Consider the following 21962-nt stretch of genomic DNA (forward strand, 5'->3'; position numbering starts at 1 on the left):
AACCCAGAAATCGACCCAAGCCACTATGTTCAATTAATATTTGACAAAGGAGGCAAGAGCATACAATGGAGTCAAGACAGTCTCTTCAATAAATGGTGTTGGGGAAATTGGACAGATAAATGCAATAAAATGAAACTAGACCACCAACTTACATCAGACACAAAAATAAACTCAAAATGCATAAAGGACTTAAATGTAAGATAGGAAACCATAAAAATATTAGAGGAATCCACAGGCAGCAAAATCTCAGACATATGCCAAAGCAATATCTTCATTGATATAGCTCCTAGGGCAATAGAAACTAAAGAGAAAATAAACAAATGGGACTACATCAAAATAAAAAGCTTCTGCACAGCAAAAGAAATCATCAAGAAAACAACGAGAAAGCCCACTACATGGAAGAACATATTTACCAACGTTATCACCGATAAGAGTTTAATCTCCAACATTTACAGGGAACTCATACAAATTAACAAAAGGAAGACAAACAACCCAATCAAAAAATGGGCTACAGATCTAAATAGATATTTTTCATAGGAGGACAGAAGGAAGGCCAAGAGACATATGAAAACATGCTCAAAGTCACTAATCATCCGAGAGATGCAAATCAAAACTACAATGAGGTACCATCTCACACCTGTCAGAATGGCAATCATCAACAAATCAGCAAATGACAAGTGTTGGCAGGATGCAGAGAAAAAAGAACCCTCATGCACTGCTGGTGATAATGCAGACTGGTGCAGCCACTGTGGAGAACAGTATGGAGTTTCCTCAAAAAAATAAAAGTGGAACTGCCATTTGACCCAGTGATCCCACTTCTAGGACTATATTCCAAGAAACTAGAATCATCAGTCAGAAAGAATATATGCACCCCTATGTTCATAGCAGAACAATTTACAATAGCTAAGATTTGGAAACAGCCTAAGTGCCCATCAGCAGATAAGTGGATTGAAAAACTGTGGTACATCTACACAATGGAATACTATACTGCTGTAAAAAGGAAGGAACGCCTACCGTTTGCCACAGCATGGATGGTCCTGGAGAGAAAGATAAATATCACATTATCTCACTCATTTGTGAAATATAATGAACAACATAAACTGATGAACAAATATCGATCCAGAGACTTAGAAGCATCAAACAGACCATCCAACCTCAGAGGGAAGGCAGGGGAGGGTGGGAGAGTGAGGTAAGAGATCAACCACAGGACTTGTATGTATGCATATAAGCATAACCAATGGACAAAGACAATAGGGAGTGAGGGCATGTGCTGAGGGGGTGGGAGCTGCCAGGGAGAGGCCAATTGGGGAAATGGAGACATATGTAATTCTTCAAACAATAAAGAATTTTAAAAAATGAAAAAGAAACCCCTGGTAAAGTTCTCCTCTAACACCAGTGTTTTCCAACTAAATCTTTTAGAAAGGAATGGGAGACAATTTTTATTTCTTAACAATGAGCTTAAAATCAGTACATCCAATGCAAAATTTTGGTACTCTTTGAAACTTTATTTATTTATTTATTTTCTCTTGGTACACATGAATTTAGCTTTTGTTTTATTGCCATTGATTGCTAAGGAATTTTAAGATAAAAATACAAAGTCATTAACATCAAGAGACACAAGGGCACTTTGGATTCCAAAATATCTTTATAATGGGGGAGTAAGTAAGGGGAACCTCACGTGTCACTTGCTTATTTTTTAAACTATTACTCTTTCAATTCTAATCTTTGAATAAAATATTTTTTCTACAATATAAAATGACTTTTTCGATAAAAATCAGCACAGTAACATTGTCTATTTTACAATAAATCTGAAAGGAAAATATGGAAAAGAATATTCTTACACCATATAACATAACTTGTTTTTTTAATTGAAATTTTTTTGTTAATTGCCTAATCACCTAAATCAGTGAATAAGAATGCTCAGCTTCCAAACCATGAATATAGAATACAATATAATTTATTCTACATTTTGCTTCAAAGTTATAGAGATGACATCCATCCTATCCAATAAAAGAGTGATATGCAAATTGACCGTACCTCCGCTACACCCACAAGCCACGCCCACCAGCCAATCAGGAGTGAGTATGCAAATTAACCCAAACAAGATGGCTACGGCCACGGAGAGAGCAGGAGGCTTGGGTTTCCCCGGCAATGGAGGAAGCCAAGCTTTCCTGCACACCCTGGCCAGCCCAGGCCTCTGCTCAAGGCTACAAAGTTTCCGTTATAGAAGATAAATCAATCCCAACAAAAATGGCGGTGGCCACAGAGCAAGCAGGAGGCTTGGCTCTGCTCAAGGCTACAAAGTTTCAATTATAGAACATAAATATATCCCAGATACCAGGGCCTCCACTTGGGTTGCAGGGGGCATGGCCGGCCTGCAAACCACCATAGGCCCCTCACCCAGGCTGCCCCACACCCCAAGAGAACCCCCACCCTGATCTGGGACACCCTTCAGGGCAAACCAGCCGGCTCCCACCCATGCACCAGGCCTCTGTCCTATATAATAAAAGAGTAATGTGAAAATTGACCATCACTCCAACACACAAGATGGCTGCCCCCATGTGGTCAAAGATGGCTGCCCCCATGTGGACACAAGATGGCCACCACAGATGGCCAGCAGGGGAGGGCAGTTGGGAGGGACCAGGTCTGCAAGGGAGGGCAGTTGGGGGTGACCAGGCCTGCAGGGGAGGGCAGTTAGGGGTAAACAGGCTGGCAGGGGAGCCGTTAGGCATCAATCAGGCTGGCAGGGGACTGGTTAGGGGGTGATCAGGCTGGCAGGCAGAAGGGGTTAGGGGCAATCAGGAAGGCAGGCAGGCGAGCAGTTGGGAGCCAGCAGTCCTGGATTGTGAGAGGGATGTCCAACTGCCCGTTTAGGCCCGTTTCTACCAGGATCTGGCCTAAACGGGCAGTCAGACATCCCTCAAGGGGTCCCAGATTGCAGAGGGTGCAGGCTGAACTGAGGGATACACACGCCCATGCAAGAATTTCGTGCACCGGGTCTCTAGTATAATTATAAAGCCTACTCTACATTTTCAAGTTTTCAATCCAAATATATAGATTAGAACAGGTCACTTTATTACTGACAACATTCATGGAAGGGCCAGATTCCTCATAAAAAGACAAAATAAGTTTGATTGGGAGATAGCCATTGCTCTACTCACCCATCAACAATTATGGAAGTCAAGAGGCAATATTTTTTCCTTTTTAAAATAGCAAAGGAACAAAAGAAGATTGGCTGTCTGTTGAGTGGGCCCCACATTAGAGTGCATAGTTCATCAGGATCAAAGCTGGCACCTGTGAGCAGTTAACTTCCTAAGAGCACTCACTGGGCATTATGTCATCTGTATTACAGCTTTCACCGTGGAAAGTATTTGAAAATACTTTATGCTCAAAATATACACTGAGTGGCCAGATTATTATGATCTCTTTATGCATAATAATCTGGCCACTCAGTGTATATCCTATATTATAAAAAGTTAATATGCAAATTTTCCCCTCGACCAGCAGGCAGGCCGGCCAACCACCCATATCCTCCCCCTGGCCAGGCTGGCCGGACCCCAACCATGCACAAATTCATGCACTCACTGGACCTTTAATATATATATATGAGTGTGTGTGTGTGTGTGTGTGTGTGTGTGTGTGTGTATATATATATATATATATATATATATATATATATATATATATATATACTAGAGGCCCGGTGCATGAAATTCTTGCATGTCTGACTGACCCTTTAGGCCCAAACCTAGGATCGGGCCTAAACGGGCAGTCAGACATCCCTCTCACAATCCAGGACTGCTGGCTCCCAACTACTCGCCTGCCTGCCTTCCTGATTGCCCCTAACCCCTTCTGCCTGCCAGCCTGATCACCCCCTAACCAGTCCCCTGCCAGCCTGATTGATGCCTAACGGCTCCTCTGCCAGCCTGTTTGCCCCTCACTGCCCTCCCCTGCAGGCCTGGTCACCCTTAACTGCTCTCCCCTGCAGGCCTGGGTCCCCCCCAACTGCCATTCCCTGCTGACCCCGTCACCCCTAACTTCCCTGCTCTGCAGGCCTGGTCACCCCTAACTGCCCTCCCCTGCTGGCCATCTTGTGGCGGCCATCTTGTGTCCACATGGGGGCAATCATCTTTGACCACATGGGGGAAGCCATCTTTTGTGTTAGAGTGATGGTCAATTTGCATATTATCCTTTCATTAGATAGGATTAGATAGGATAGAGGACTGGTGCACGGATGGGGGCTGGATGGTTTGCCCTGAGCGTGTCTCGAATCAGGGTGGAGGTTCTCTTGGGGTGTGGGGCCACCTGGGTGAGGGGCCTATGGTGGTTTGCAGGCTGGCCACGGCCCCCAGTGACCCAAGAGGAGGCCCTGGAATCTGGGATTTATTTATGTTCTATAATTAAAACTTTGTAGCCTTGAGCGGAGCCAAGCCTTCTGCTCGCTCCGTGGCCGCCCCCATTTTTGTTGGGATTTATTTATCTTCTATAATTGAAACTTTGTAGCTTTGAGTGGAGGCCAAGGCAGGCCAGGGCTGCAGAAACTTGGCTTCCTCCATCGTCAGGAGCAACTCAAGCCTCCTGCTCTCTCCAGCTCCATGGCTGCCGCCATTTTTGTTGGGATTTATTTATCTTCTATAATTGAAACTTTGTAGTCTTGAGTGGAGGCCTGGGCCAGCCAGGGCAGGCGGAAAGCTTGGCTTCCTTTTTTGCTGTGGAAACCCAAGCCTCCTGCTCTCACTGTGGCCGCAGCCATCTTGGTTGGGTTAATTTGCATACTCGCTTTTTATTGGCTGGTGGGCATGGCTTGTGGTATAGCGGAGGTACGTTCAATTTGCACTGCGTAGCCAGAAAATTATGCATTCAGAGATCATAATAATCTGGCCACTCAGTGTATAGTATCCATTCCTTGTTCTTGAGGATCCAAGTATCTATACTAATATAAACCTAGGTGGCCCTCGCATGTGACGTTGCCACAAGATGGCTTCCACAAGATGGCTGCCACAATATGGCCAAGTGCACAGAGGAGGCGGGGCCCAGCAGCAACTTCGTGTGGTGAGGCCTGGGGGTCCCAGCATCTCCTCTGCCTCACGAAGAGCAGGCGTGTCCCATTGGAGAAGGCAGGTTGAGGCAGGGGAGGGCATTTGGGGGGAATCAGGCCAGCAGGGGAGCAGTTGGGTGTCAATCAGGCCGGCAGTGGAGTGGTTAGGGGGTGATCAGGCTGGCAGGCAGAAGTGGTTAGGGGCAATCAGGCAGGCAGGCAGGTAGGCAGGCAAGCGGTTACGAGCCAGCAGTCCTGGATTGTGAGAAGGATGTCCAACTGCCGGCGTAGGCCTGATCCTGTACATCCCCCAAGGGGTCCCAGATGGGAGAGAGTGCAGGCTGGGCTGAGGGACACCTTCCCCCCACCCCTGTACACGAATTTCATGCACTGGGCCACTAGTAAACCTAACATGATAATGGGCTTCTTCAGTCCAAAGGCAGGACTTCTTTGCAGTAGAGTGTCTCCAGTGTTTCACAAAAATAAATAAAAGCAGCAGCTAACATCTTTTCAGCTTCTTGACCTCTCCGCATTTCGTTGCTTCTTCCTCCTATCTCATTTCCTCTAAGTCATGTTGCATACCTGGTCTTAAACACTTCGCTTCTTCATCTTTGTAATTTATTTTCGTCATAGCCAAAGAATGTGCTTAGATATTTCTTCCTGATATTCTCCTTCATCATTGATAAAATCTTCCATTTTGGAGTCATAGTTCTCATCTTCCTCCTTTTCATATTCTCATTGTCTTTTGTAACCACCAGGGAAGGGAAACCCTTGAGAACGTTGGGCAGATCTGTAACCAGCTAAAGAAGGCTTCATTCCATTCATCTGTCCATTGGTGGGCCAGGTAATGATATTCTTAGAAGATATTGTTTCTGAGACAAAAGTGCATTTGGGTTTATGGGGGGATCTAAGCTACTAACTAATCACCCAGGTCCCAAGGTGCTCACTGGTCTTCTAGGGCCTGAACTGCTGACAGTCTGTCCAGCTGAAACTGTGCCACTTACTGATCGCCCAGAGCCACTGACTGACCGCTTGGGGGGCACTGAGCCACTCATTGGTCGTCGGTTATGTGGATTGTGCACAGGCCACCCAGAGTCACCAGAACTGACCACTGACTTCCTAGAACCACCTGGGCCACTGATGGGTCATCCAGAGCCACCTGTACTGCTGACTGTCCTTCCAGGAGGACTTAAGTCACTGGCTGGCCTCTTGGTCCCACTGATTGATCGCTCAGGTTCTGAGCTGGAGCTGCCATTCTGGTGCCTGGGCACGGAGCCAGAACTAACCATAGGCTGAAGACTCCCTGTGATGGGCTGCCCAGGAGCTAGGCTGGAGCTGCTGCCTGATGGCCTGACACTTGGACTCTTAGCCTTATGTGGGGAGACCACAGGTCCAGGTCTGGAATGGCTAGGATAGAGAGGAGATTTTTCACTGTGTGCTCAGTAACAGATTTCTGAGTCCCTTTAGCAGAAGTCTTTGGAACACTTGGTGAAAAGGTGCTCAAGTGGGTCTTTCCAGCCCCATTGTCAACAGGCCTGTCATGGTCCTTCCGAAGTGAGGCTTAGGAGCAGTTGCTAGATCTTACTTTGGTCCTCTCTCCTGGCATGGATTTGGATGAAAACAAACCTAAATGTTTCTTCTTATCTGTGCTGGGTCTGAATTTCTTCTCAGTATGAAGAAGGTGAGTACCTTTGGGGGAAGGATGCTTGTCCCTGGAAACTCTGCTAGGTATTGTGCCCATACTTTCAGTATGAGAGGGCACCATTTTGGTCAGAGGTAGTCCTGCATCTGCTTCAGGCTTCTTTTTCATATGTCTTCATTCAAGAAGTTTTCACTCCCTAAGTTCTTGTGCAATCATAGGCCACTTTTCTGTGTTTTTTTTCCACTACCTTGATTTCCACTGGTTCATACTGTTGGAAGCTAGCCATTGTCTTCCCTATCAGAAAAGTGTAAACAAGGAATGCAGAAGGCTCATGAACCTTGAGCTCTGGCAAGGGCCAAAACTATGCACTGATTGTTTAGTTGAGACAATGCTGGCTCAAGCAATTTCCTGACCAAACAGACTCAAAGTAAATCTTTACTAATATTTACTGACCTTTAAGATAGTCTTTATGTTACCAGAATTGCCTGCCTGACTAAGGGCAATATGTGTATCTAAAATTGAATAAAAGACTGTCAGGGCTTGGGCACCAGTGAAGTCCTTGCCCTTGCATTGGACTCTCTGCCTGGCCCCCCATTATTTCCAAATTATTATTTCTTGTCTTGTCTCATCATTTGACCACAGCCTTTCTCCAGATCCCAAACCCTGAGCCATGTGGGACATGAACTCTCACATCTGGCACCTTGAATGATGGATATCTGGAAAAGAAGATTTATGCTGGAGCAGAAAAACAAAGTTTCACCAGCGAGGTGGGGAAAAAGAATTCACCAGATAGGTGGGGAAATTCACCGCATGCAAAGCCCACAGCCAGCTGCAGAAGTCGAGATCTGTAAGTAGGGTGGGAACATCTTTTTTTAGTCAGGCTAATGGGCAGAATTTGTCAAAAGGGGAGAAGCTTTATTGTAGACTGTTGGTTTGCATGCTTAAGGATAAAGGGATTAAAGTGTCAGAAGGTATTCTCTTACAGTTTTTGCATGTTATTATAGAACATAATCCCTGGTTTCCTGAAGAAGGTACATTAGATGTTGGATGTTGGGAAAGAGTTAGTCATAACTTGAAAAAACCTCAGCAGCAGGGAAAAATTTGCCTCCAAATTGTTTCTCCTTGTGGAACATGGTATTGCATTTGCTAGAGCCTTCTAGAGAAACAAAACAGGACAAACCCCCTCCCCTTGCACCTTCTGCTCCTAAAGAGGAGCAAAAAGAAAAATTGGAGGAATGGCCTTCATGGCCCCCTCCACCTCCATGTCCTAATCCTGAAACATTTAATTCATCATTAATAGAATCACCTATGCAAAGAGATATCGGAGAAGGATTAAAGAACATGACGGTGGAGGACCAACTCGCTTTTCCTATTATACAAGTAGCTGACCCACAGCTCCTAAATCATATAATAAGATAGCATGAAAAATTTGACTTTAAAATAATAAAGGCCTTGCGTGAAAGCATTGTCCAGAATGGTCCTATAGCTCTTTTACTGGAGAAATTATGACTAATATTTCTGAAGCATTCTTAGCTTCTTATGATTGGTATTCTCTGGCTCACGGAGGAGATTATTTACTATGGAAGGGAGAATTTTTGGAGAAATGTCAGGAGCAAGCCCATGCAAACTGCGGGCTGAATGCTCAAATAACTTATGAAATGCTGACAGGACTGGGACAATATAATGACATACAAAATCAGCTAAATTATGTGCAACAGGCATATGAGCAAATTAGACTTTGTGGAAGAAGAGCTTGGTGGGCTTTACCATCAAAAGGGGACCCTGAGGGAGCTTTTAGTAAATGTATGCAGGGGCCTACAGAGTCATTTTTTGACTTTATGTCTTGCCTCACTCAAGCAGTGAGATGACAGATTCAACATGAAACAGCAGGAGACATTTTAATTCAGCCATTAGCTTATGAAAATGCCAATGCTGATTGTAAGAAATGCCTGACGCCTCTGAGAAAAAATAGTACCATAACAGAAATGATTCGAGCATGTCAGAATGTGGGGTGAGGCACTTTTCAATCAAACTTACTAGCTGCCGCCATAACGGTGGGGAAAAAAGGTGTTATAATTGTGGAAGAACAAGACATTTTAAAAAAGAATGTAAGCAACCAAGAAGGACACAAGGTGGCAATCTAGGGAAAGGCATGAGCATTCTGCCTCCCAATTCAATCAACACAGATGAAACCTCTCTGTGTCCTAGAAGTCAGAAGGGAAACCATTGGGTTGGTTAACGTAGATCGAAATTTCATAAAAATGGGCAGCCATTAGATCAAGACATAGGGAATGGACAGCCACAGGGAAACGGCCCCCCAGCCCCATCATCAATAGGGGAAATTTGCCCTGCAAGGCCCACAGTGGACTCCCTCATCTGAGCCACTCCAGGGAGCGCAGGCCTAGTTTTTAACAGTACTATAGCGGTCACTTTGACCCCTGATATGGTTCGGCAAGCTGTTCCTACAGGAATCTGGGGACCTGTACCATCAAGAACTTTAGGATTAATCTTAGGGAGAAGTGGAAAAACTCTGAAAGGACTAACTGTTCTGCCTGGAGTCATAGATTCAGACTATGAGGGAGAAATTAAGGTAATATTAGAATATAATCATATTATGCAACTTACTTCAGGACAAAGAATTGCTCAGATACTACTTCTACCTTTTATTCAGCAAGGTGAAGCTATAAATAGGAAAGGAGGAACACAAGGATTTGTAAGCTCAGATAGCTATTGGATACATGAAATTAGCAAAACCCATCCTATGATTAATTTAAGAATAGAGAGAAAACGGTTTAAAGGTTTAAGAGACACTGGAGCATATGTCAGCATTATCAGCAAAGAATTCTGGCCTCCAAGTTGGTCCATGGTAGAAGCTATAAGCTCTATCATGGGGGTTAGAGTTCCTGATAATACACAATGCAGTGCTGCAGTGTTAAGGTGGCAAGATGAAGAAGGACAGACAGGATGGTTTCAGCCTTACATAGTCTCTGGGGTTGCAGTCAACTTATGGGGCCGGGATGTTTTAGAAGGTTTTTTACAAGCTTGTATTATTACCGGCAAAGGACAGCAGTTAATAACTCAGATGGGATATCAGACTGGTCAAAGCTTAGGAAAAAATAATCAGGGAATTAAAGAGCCCAGTGAAGCCAAAGGAAACCTAGAATGACGAAGATTAGGGTATCAACATTTTGAGGAGTGGTTATTGCTCAATCTCCTCACCCTCATGCAGATCCTATACAATGGGAAGATGATAGACCTATATGAGTGGATCTGTGGCCATTAACCAAGGAGAAATTAGGTCATATTCATGAATTAATACAGGAACAAATAGAGCGTAGAGCCTTCCAATATTCCTTGGAATACACCTATATTTACTATACCTAAGAAGGCAGCAGGAAAATGGCAATTGTTACATGATCTTAGAGCGGTTAACACTACTATGCATACTATGGAAGCTTTACAGCCTGGATTCCCAGTGCCTTTGCAAATCCCTCTAGATTGGTCTCTTATAGTAGTAGATCTTAAGGATTGTTTCTTGACCATTCCCTTGGCACCTCAAGATAAACAGAGATTTGCATTTTCAGTGCCAGCTATTAATAATATAGAACCCATGAAACGATATCAATGGAAAGTTTTGCCTCAAGGAATGGCCAATGGCCCCACCTAGTGTCAAAAATATGTAGCTCAAGCTGTTCAGCCTTTAAGGGACAAATATTCCCGATGTTACATTATTCATTACATGGATGACTTGCTCTTAGCAAGTCTATGGGAAGAGCAGACTTTGGCAATATGAAAATTGCTCCAGAAAGAAACGCCTTTCAAATATCTGGAAACCATAATTGAAAAGCAACGTATCAGGCCTCAAAAGGTGGAAATAAGATTGCCTTAAAAGTTTAACTGATTTTCAAAAAGTATTAGGGTATATTAACTGGTTAAGACCTTATCTGAAAATCTCTACAGGAGAGATGACAATTCCTCATCCTGAACATTTACAGATGAAGCTAGGAAGGAGTTGCTAAGAATTGAGCAGGCAATCTCCTCAGCCCAAGTAGCATGGGTAGAGCCTGAATTGCCTTTATTGGGACAGATTAACCCTACTGCAAATAGTCCCACTGGAGTCATCTTCCAAAAAACTCTCCTGCTATTATTGAATGGGTCCACCTAGGGCATCAATCCTCTAAAACTGCAGTTAATATGTAGAACTTATGGCTCAGTTGATACCTCAACTTAGAAAGTGCTGCAGGCAGCTTAGAGGAGAAGAACCCCAATGCATTTACCTTTCCCTCACTGGGAAGCAATTAAAAATACTATTTCAAACTGATTTGAATTGGCAAATTGGACTAAGTGGATATTCAGGGGAACTTAGTTGTCACCTATTAAAAGACAAATTACTACAATTTTTATATTATACCTCCTTATTATACCAAAAAATTCTAGGCAGGAACCTATTCCTGGAGCATTAACTGTTTTTACTGATGGATCATCGAATGGTAAAGCTTCCTATCATACAATGAATTCAGACCGAGTCATACTGACCAGTCATACTTCTGTACAAAAAATTAAATTAGAGGCTATTAAGGCTGCATTGCAGGATTTCCAAGAGCTTCTTAATATTATCTCTGGCTCTTCTTATGCTGTAGGCCTAGTGAATAGAATTGAAACTGCTCAGTTAAAATGGCTCAGTGACCAAAGTTTATTTTTTACTATTTAAACAAGTTCAGCAGATTGTACACTCACATCAGGGCTCACAGTGTATTACCTGGCCGGCTAACAAAAGGAAATGCACATGCTGATCAATTGGTTGCTTTATTAAAACAGGCCTCAGAATCTCATCAACCTGCCAAAATGTTGTCCAAACAATTCTCTATCACTCTACAGCAGACAAAACAGATTATCAGAGAATGTCTCACTTGCATATTACATCTGCCTCAAGGGTCTAATATAGGAATTAACCCTTGAGGATTGATAAGGGAACATACGTGGCAAATGGATGAAACACATTATACTCCTTTTGGACACCTTGGGCATTGCATGTCTCTGTATATACCTTTTCAAAGGGCCTATGGGCTACTGCATCTACAGGGGAAATGGCAAAACAGATTATTAATCATTGCCTAGATGCTTTTGCCGTCATGGCAATTCCAAAAATCATTAAAACTGACAATGGACCAGCTTACACAACCTGTCATTTCCAGCAATTTTGTAAAAAGTGGAAAATTCACGTCCCCCTGGGTCTCTCATATGCCCGGTGCCAGAGCAAGCTGCGGCCTCGAACCATTGCCCGGCCTCTGCCCATAGGCTGCAGGCACTGAAGCAGGTTGCACAGGGGGAAGCAGAAAAAAAAAGGTGGAAAATTCAGCACATTACATGAATACCATATAATTTGCAGGGACAGGCAATTATAGAACGCCAGCATCATAGGCTAAAATCCCAACTTGAAAAACAGAAAAGGGGGAATATGGAGAAATCGCCTGTAGGTAGACTACACTAAGCCTTAATTACTTTAAATTTTTTCACTTGTGATGCCGATGGCAAGACACCCATGGAAATAAATTGGTGTCAGAAGAATCCAAAGGAAAATGGTCTGGTTAAATGGAAAGATCCCGAGTCTGGTTTATGGAAGGGCCCCAACCCCCTGTTAACATTTGGTCAAGGCTACACTTGTATATTTCCAGAAAATTTCTCAAAGCCCATGTGGATTCCCACAAGAAATATTAAACTTCAACATGGATCCGAGGGAGGAACTGGCCAGGTTAATGAGGACCTTGTATCTGGAGCCATGTCTTAACAGCTGCAGACAATCGACTACCCCAGCCGCAGATAGCAGCAGCCCCAAGCAACCCACTGAAGATAAGGAATGGGAGGAGGACGAGACAAATAGCTCAGAGGTCACCTGCGAGATGGTGAAGAAGATGGTCCAGAAAGCTGAGAGAATTTGTGAGGAGACCAGAACCCCAAGAATGCCTGAGAACGTCTTTCTTGCCCTGCTAGCAGTCATCAGCTGTGCGGTAATGCTACCGGGGCAAATGGGGAAGTATTTTGGACTTATGTTCCTGATCCTCCATGGGTAAGACACCTTACGTGGGCTGATCCCCCACCTAATGTAGTCACCAATAACACCAAACACCTTGGTCACCCAGGAGGACCACGGGTGGGGCAAGGAAGTATATGGGCAAAGTATAATTACATGGGTATCACCACCTAGCTTCCCTTTTGTATGACACAGAACCAAACCACAGCTCCTTTGTGTGTAAAATTAAAAAAGAGGCTTCTGACTAACATGGACACCAAAGAAGGGGGAAGCAAAAGCCGAAGTACATCTACTATCACTACTTGCTCTGGGGAGAGGTGCAGAAAATGTAACTTTACTAAGACACCCCACCACACTAAGCCGTTATGTAAAAAGTCTTATGAATGGCACCCTACCGAGGAAGAAATTAATTGGCAAGACTGTTATAGTGACCACCCCACCAGCAGCAAACTTAATAACAGTTTTTCCTTTGTGGGTTGGAGCCCGTATGGTTTTGCATATAGTAACAATCACACCCTAAAATGGAAGGGGAATGCATCCTATCCATATGTTGAAGCTAATCACTCCATTTCATGGCATGGAGGAGGATTTGTTGGATCTCAATTTCAACATGACAATTGGCCCCTAAAAAATACATAATGGAAATTAGCTGCTGCACTTGCACCTATTAAATAGTATAGTTTTAACTATAGCTCAGATAATTCCATTCGTACCTTATGGGGAACTCCCAATAAGACAGTATTTGCCATCGCCTGTGTATTTGATCCGTTTTTACTCCTCTCAGGCCCCATCCAGATGCACCTTAATATTACAAGTGATCTGTATGAGGTGTCATGCACAGGCTGCACAATATCCCATTGTATTAATTTCACATTCCAAAAGGATTCCCTCATGATTTTAAAACAACCGGCTTTCGCTTAGTTTCCTACTAACCTAACTGAGCCTTGGGACTCTCATCAAACCTACTAACTGTTACATGATCTGGTAAAAATCTTAAAAAGAGGAGAAACCAAAATGGCAGCATAGGTAAGCACCTAAACTGCTGACCCACACAACAATTTCAAAACTATAACTAAAAGACAGAACAGACACCATCCAGAACCACAGGAAAGCTGGCTGAGTGGAAATTCTACAACTAGAAGGAAAGAGGAAAGCTCACAGAGAAGGAGAGGAAAAGGGCTGAGGTACAGAGACACGTGCACGCAGAGAGGAAGGGCAGCAGAGTGCCTGGCTGGCTTTCTCTGGCGGTAGGGGGAAGGAAGCCCCCGACGGTGCTGAGCCCCAGTTCCGACTGCACTGAACCTCAGTTCTGGGCGAAACCCTGTGGACCCAGGCTCATTCAGGGGGAGTTTGGACTGTCAGTTAGAGAGAAAGGCACACGGAGACTCAGAGACTCGGAGACTCAGGGGAGCCATGGCGGCAGGGGTCTGGATGCGCGAGTGCGCACAAAGACTGACTGCAGAGGTTGCCGCAGGCTTTCCCTAGTGGAAGGGAGTCGGAAGCTCCTGACTGCACTGAACCCCAGTTCTGACTGCACTGAACCTTGGTTCCGGGCAAGCCCCTGGGGACCCACTCTCTTACGGTGGAAATCTGGACTGTAAGGTGGAAACTCGGGAACCATGGAAGCCAGAGGTCTGGAGACGCGCTTGCAAGGGCAGGGCTGACGGGAAGCCAAGACTGTCTGCTCAGCCCTGAGACTCCACCCGGAGACTCCACCCCTTCCAAGCTGAGCACAGAGGCTTTTGCAATCTGGCAAGGCTAATCCTATAAGGCTGTCTCCAGCACTGAAAATCTCCCAGTGTAGACACAGCTGATCCTCATAGCCAACTGGCCTGGAGGTCAATTCCTCCCAGTGATACCAACAACAATCAAGACTTAACTACAACAAGGCTGTACACACAGTCCACAAAGGGGTGCACCAAGAGTGTCCACCTCAGGTTAACTGGGGAGGCTGACCCACTGGGCCATATAGGAAACCTAGCACACAAAGCTACCCTACCAACTCAGGGAAGCAGTGAAAAATGGGGAGACGAAAAAACAGATCACAAACGAAAGAAATGGAGGAAACAAACGACTGGATATAGAATTCAAAACCACGGTTATAAGGCTTTTTAAGAATATCCTAGAAAAGGTTGATAAATATAACGAGACCCTCAAAGATATGAAAAAGGACCAACTAGAAATTAAACATACACTGACTGAAATAAAAAATATTATACAGACACCCAACAGCAGACTAGAGGAAAGCAAAAATCAAGTCAAAGATTTGAAATACAAAGAAGCAAAAAACACTCAACTGAAAAAGCAAAAAGAAAAAAGAATCCAAAAAGTTGAAGATAGTGTAAAAAGCCTCTGGGACAACTTCAAGCGTACCAACATCAGAATTATGGGGGTGCCAGAAGAAGAGAGAGAGCAAGATACTGAAAAACTATTTGAAGAAATAATGACAGAAAACTTCCCCCACCTGGTAAAAGAAATAGACTTACAAGTCCAGGAAGCGCACAGAACCCCAAACAAAAGGAATCCAAAGAGGACCACACCAAGACACATCATAATTAAAATGCCAAGAGCAAAAGACAAAGAGAGAATATTAAAAGCAGCAAGAGAAAAACAGTTAATTACCTACAAGGGAGCACCCATACGATTGTCAGCTGATTTCTCAACAGAAACTATGCAGGCCAGATGGGAGTGGCAAGAAATATTCAAAGTAATGAATAGCAAGAACCTACAAACAAGACCACTCTACCCAGCAAAGCTACTATTCAGAATGGAAGGTCAGATAAAGAGCTTCACAGATAAGAAAAAGTAAAGGAGTTCATCACCACCAAACCAGTATTATATGAAATGCTGAAAGGTATTCTTTAAGAAGAGGAAGAAGAAAAAAGTAAACATAAAAATTATGAACAACAAATACATATCTATCAACAAGTGAACCTAAAAATCAAGTGAATTAAAAATCTGAGGAACAGAATAAACTGGTGAATATAATAGAATCAGGGACATAGAAAAGGAGCGGACTGATAATTCCCTATGGGCGGTGCAGGAAGAGACTGGACAAAAATCATACACCTATGGATGAGGACAGTGAGGGGGAGGTAAGGGCAGAGGGTGGGGTGGGAACCGGGTGGAGGGGAGCTATGGGGGAAAAAAGAGGAACAATTGTAATAATCTGAAAAATAAAGATTTATTAAAATAAAGAAAGAAAGAAAGAAAGAAAGAAAGAAAGAAAGAAAGAAAGAAAGAAAGAAATTAAATAAATAAATAAAAGAAAAGAAAAAAAAATCTTAAAAAGACAAAAAAGATTTCCTGGAATGTTAATTGCAGGACTCTTTGCCCTCATAACATTCCTGACTTCTGTGGGCATTGCTGCTTCATCCATAGTACAAAATGTTCAAACTTCTCAGTTTGTACAACCGGTCTATAAAAAAAAGAATTGATAGCCATGTTGAGATACAATTATCAGCATTAAAGTCTACAGTCTTGTGGATGGGTGATAAAATCCACAGCTTAGAGCAAAGAATATCTTTGTAGTGTCATTATAATTTTCCCCAGATTTGTGTTACACACCCACCCCGCCCCCTGCCCCGTTCCCTATTGGGAATCAATAAAAAAATCACCTTGGTGCTTGAGGTAAAGATAACACAACCCTTGATATTTTAGAATTACAACAGCATATTGTACAATTATCCCAAGCAAACTTATAAACTAATTCCTTAGATGCCTGGCAGAAATTTTAAAAAGACATGAATGAATTTAATCTCTTCCACTGGATCTCCTTACATTTGCCTCTCAGCATAACCACTATTGCTTGTCTCATTTTTATTCTTATGTTTATTTTTAGTCTGCAGATGTGGAATGAAGAGTCTTAAAAGGACTTGAACCCTTCAGGTGGCATGCACTTTTCAACATTTATTAAGAAAAAGAGAAGGGGGAGATGTTGGAAGCTACCCATTGCCTTCCCTATCAGAAAAGTGTAAACAAGGAATGCAGAAGGCTCGTGAACCTTGAGCTCTGGCAAGGGCCAAAGCTATGCACTGATTGTTTAGTTGAGACAATGCTGGCTCAAGCAATTTCCTGACCAAATAGTCTCAAAGTAAATCTTTACTAATATTTACTGACCTTTAAGATAGTCTGTCTGTTACCAGAATTGCCTGCCTAAGGGCAATATGTGTATCTAAAATTGAATAAAAGGCTGTCAGGGCCTGGGCACCAGTGAAGTCCTTGCACTTGCATTGGACTCTCCGCCTGGCACCCATTATTTCCAAATTATTATTTATTGTCTTGTCTCATTATTTTCCCACAGCCCTTCTGCAGATCCCAAACCCAGAACCAAGTGGGACATGGACTCTCACACCACACTGCTTTTTCACAGCCAGACTGAGTAGGTCAGTGAAGTTCATGATGGTGGGGCACTTTTAAGGGGGACCTTTGGTTTACTTTCAACTTTGGGAGGAGGTTCTTGCTCTGGTGCTGCTTGATTGTATTCTAAGAATTCTTCCGTTTCATACTCTTGGTCTTTTCCCTGACTAGTGGCTTTCCATTGCCTGTCTTTTCTTTAACTTTTCCTCAATAGGAATCCCATTTAACCATGAAAATTTTCCTTTGTCCTCTTGGCTATAGCTCTTGCTTTCTTCTCATGTTTTAGCTCAATTCACTTTTTCACTAGTTCTTCTTTTCTCCTTTTTTTTTTTCTCTAAGGCTTTTTGTCTGAGTTCCTCCACTTTTCTTCTGAGAAAAGCCTGTATGATGCTGATTGGACACCCTTAACTTTGGGGTCTTTTTGGGAAGGACCCACTGCCAAACTATACCTTTTCAGTATGCTGTTGGCTCCTTGTCCTTTAGAAGCTATCATGAGAATTTCCCTGAAATCCATGTTGACCAAACTGGATAAAATGTGCCAGCTCTCAAAGGGAAATGAAAGCGCATCTTACCAAATGGCCAGCTGCAGCCAAATGAACTGGCTGGCCGCCTCTTTCCTACCTCTACTCAGCAAGACCAATTCCGGCGCTGTCCCAGGCAGTCTGCCTGCCACCTTCCTCAAGCAGCCCATATCCTTACAAGTCCAATGCTGCATTCCCACCTTTGAAACTTTAAATAAAAGTTTTACATCCACAAGATAAATTAGTAGATTGGTCCTCATTCATTGACATAATCATTCAGTTGAGAATAAGTTACTTTAGTTTAATTGTTAAACCTCAGTTCGGCCTGGCTGGTGTGGCTCAGTGGATTGAGTATTCTCTCAGGCACCAAGAGGCTGCTGGTTTGATTCCTGGTCAGGACACATGCCAGGGTTGTGGGTTCAATCCCCAGAAAGGGGCATGCAGGAGGCTGCCAATTGAAGTGATATCTCTATCTCATCAATGTTTCAGCCTCTCTCTCCCTTTCCCTTCCTCCCTCTCTGAAAATCAGTATTACCATATATTTTTTAAAATCTTTGTTTAGGAAATGGTGATAGACATGTACTCCCAAAATGTCTGAATACTTGCTTATATGGTGAAGAAACAAAAGTTCATATTGATTTTTTTGCTAACAATCAGTAATCTTACTCATTTCATATTTTTTAATTTATTTCAGAGAGAAAGAGAGAGATAACATGTATATAAATACATAGCCTTTAAAACAGTACATGAAATATATAACCAAAGAAAATGTACAATGGCAACAAAACATAAGATGCCTAGGAATGATCTTAACAAAAATGTGCACAATCTGGGTAAATAAAATTTTTAAATGCTACCCAATAACTGACACTTGAACAACTGGACAGTAACATCGTATTCTTGGGTAAAAAACAACAACAAACCATAATGATGTCAACCTCCCAATGTTGATTATAAATTTATTATGATTTGATTAAAATATCAGCAAGATTTTTAAGACCAAAACAAGCTCATTTAAGTTCACATGTTCAAATGAAAATCGTAAAAGAAAATTCTGGCCTGGCCAGCATGGCTCAGTAGTTGACCCATGAATAAGGAGGTTACAGTTTGATTCCTGGTCAAGTCACATGTCCTGATTGCAGGCTTGATCTCCCTAGTGAGGAGCATGCAGGAGACAGCTGATCGATGATACTCTCTCATCATTGATGTTTCTCTGTCTTCCTCTCTTTCCTCTCTGAAATTAATAAAAATATTTTTTAAATAAAATTCTGAAAAAAATGAATGAATAAAAGCTACCCAAACAGATAGAATAATGTATCTACACTAATAAAAGAGTAAGATGCAAATTGACCATACCTTTGTGATGCCCACCAGCCAATCAGGAGTGAGTATGCAAATTAACCCAACAAAGATGGCGGGTTAATTTGCAGGCACCAAGCAGCCGGGAGTGGGGTGGGACACTTGCATCATTGCCATGGCGATGATGCAGGTGTTCTGCACTGCCCCAGCCACTCCGGGCCTCTGGGCAGTGTGGCAAGGCAGAAAGGCGGCTCCAGGCCAGAGCAAAAAGGCAGTTCCAGAGCTAAGGCAGTGCTGGCAGCCAGGGTAAGGAAGGCCCATTTTTGCACGAATCTTCATGCATCAGGCCTCTAGTTGTGTTATAATGCTACAGTAATTAAAAAACTTGGATAATGTCCTGTGAATAGATAAACTGATGGAACGGAAAACAAAGTCCAGTGATAGACTCAAATACATATGGAAATTTGGTAAAATAAAAATATCTCCTTAGATCAGTGGGAAAATATGCATTATATTAATAAAGAGTGTTGGAACAACTGAATGGTGAAAAATATTGAACCAAAAATTAACTCATTTTACTCATAACTAATATAAAAACTGAAAGCTACTGAAAACCTAAGGGCACAAAGATATCAAAAGTGAAAGAACAGAAAAAAATATATTAAGCGAATATAAACCAAATAAAAAGTATATGATAACACAGGAGACTTGAAGGCAAAAAGCATTACTATAAATAAAGAGCACTTCATATGAATAATTGCATTTTACCAGGAATATCCAAATGAACAAGCATAACATGAAATCAAAGTACATAGAAGAGACCTACAAGGGAAACTAGATACATTTGTAATCATAATAAGTTTAACACACCTCTCTCATTCAGAGACAGAGCATACCTCTTTCAGAACCAATAGACTCACACAAAGACTTCAGTAAGGATGTAAAACACTTCAACAACCTGAGCAGCAAACTGCATTCAACAATCAGATAACCCACTGTACCCAACAATCTTTCCTGCTGAAAGGCACTAAGGTATTATTCCCAAGTTGCACATGCATACAACTCCTTTGGTTGATTTCTCCCCTTACCCTCACCCTCCCCTGCCTTCCCTCTGAGGTTGGACGGTCTGTTTGATGCTTCTAAGTCTCTGGATTTATTTTTGTTCATCAGTTTATTTTGTTCATTATATTCCACAAATAAGTGAGATCATGTGATATTTATCTTTCCCTGACTGGCTTATTTTGCTCAGCATAATGCTCTCCAGGTCCATTCATTCTATTGTGAATGGTAAGAGTTCTTTCCTTTTTACAGCTACATAGTATTCCATTTTGTAAATGTACCATAGTTTTCTAATCCACTCATCTGTTGATGGGCTGTTAGGTTGTTTCCAAATCTTAGCTATTGTAAATTGTGCTGTTGTGAACATAGGGGTGCATATAATTTTTCTGATTGGTGTTTCTGATTTCTTGGGATATAGTACTAGAAGTGGGATTACTGGGTCAAATGGGAGTTTCATATTTAAGTTTTTTTAGGAAATTCTATACTGTTTTCCACAGTGGCTGCACCAGTCTGCATTCCCACCAGCAGTGCACGAGGGTTCCTTTTACTCCACACCCTTGCCAGCACTTGTCTTTTCTTGATTGGTTGATGATAGGAAAGTTCTTAGTTTTAAAAGTTCTGAAATACACTCCTAAACAGCATTTCATTCAGCTCTTAGAGATGCTCCACTATAGCCACCCCTTTGTCCTGCTGACCTGCACTGATGTGCTACTCCCAAGATGCACACAAGATGGCAGTGGAGGAGCATTTCAATTATTTTTCAAGTGAACCTGCTGGACTATGAAGCAGGTGTAAACTAACTTCAAAGAATTGAAATTATACACAATATGTTTCTTGTTGTCATTGTAGTTAATCCAGAAATCAAGAACGGAAGTACCTAGAAACTCCTTATATTTAAAAGTTGTCAAATACACTTCTAACCCCAACAATACATCACAATTCAAGTTAGAAAATAAGTTGAACTAAATGATAATACCACATACCAAAATTTATGAAAAAATGTGCACTCATAAATGCACATACTAGGAATAAAAGTTGAAAATTTACATGTTTTGCATCCATATTAAGAACCTAAAATAGTAAATTATATAGAGATAAAACAGAAGAAAGGAAATGTGTGCACGTAGAGATGTCTGAAGGGAGATATACTTAAAATGATAGCAGTTTTTTTTAACTCTTGGGGTAGAATTTTGAATTAACTCCATATTTTATTGCTTAAGTAAACTGCACACAGAAAGCCATTTTCATTTTAGGAAAAATGTTTTAGAGGAAAACATGGGATAATCCTAGATAATAAAGAGATAATATGCAAATTGATCATCACACCCTCACACAAGATGGCCATCCCCATGTGGTCATAAGATGGCTGCCCAATGTGGTCATAAGTTGGCCATGCCCATGTCATCACAAGATGGCCATCTCCATGTGGTCACAAGATGGCCTCACCCATGGGGTCACAAGATGGCCACCCCCATGTGGTCACAAGATGGCTGCCACAAGATGGCCAGAAGGGGAGAGCAGTTGTGGGGGACCGGGCCTGCAGGGGTGGGCAGTTGGGGGTGATCGGGCTGGCAGGCAGAAGCTGTTAGGGGCAATCAGGCAGGTAGGCAGGTGAGCAGTTGGGAGCCAGCAGTCTCGGGTTGTGCGAGGGATGTCCCAGATTGCAGAGGGTGCAGGCTGGGCTGAGGAACACCTCAACCCCCAGTGCTCGAATTTCATGTACCGGCCCCCTAGTCCTATCCTATATTATAAAAGGCTAATATGAAAATCAACTGAATGGCAGAACGACTGGTCGCTATGATGCGCACTGACCATCAGGGGGCAGATGCTCAACGCAAGAGCTGCCCCCTGGGGGTCCGTGTGCTCCCACAGTGGGAGAGCCCGTCAGCCAGTAGCTGGGCTCACCACTGGCCAGTGCAGCAGTGCTGGCGGGAGCCTCTCCTGCCTCCATAGCAGTGCTAAGGATGTCCAACTTCCAGCTTAGGTCCCTTAGTCGGACATCCCCTAAGTGCT

This window comes from Plecotus auritus (assembly GCF_963455305.1).
Source record: "Plecotus auritus genome assembly, chromosome: 8".
NCBI classification, from domain to species: domain Eukaryota; kingdom Metazoa; phylum Chordata; class Mammalia; order Chiroptera; family Vespertilionidae; genus Plecotus; species Plecotus auritus.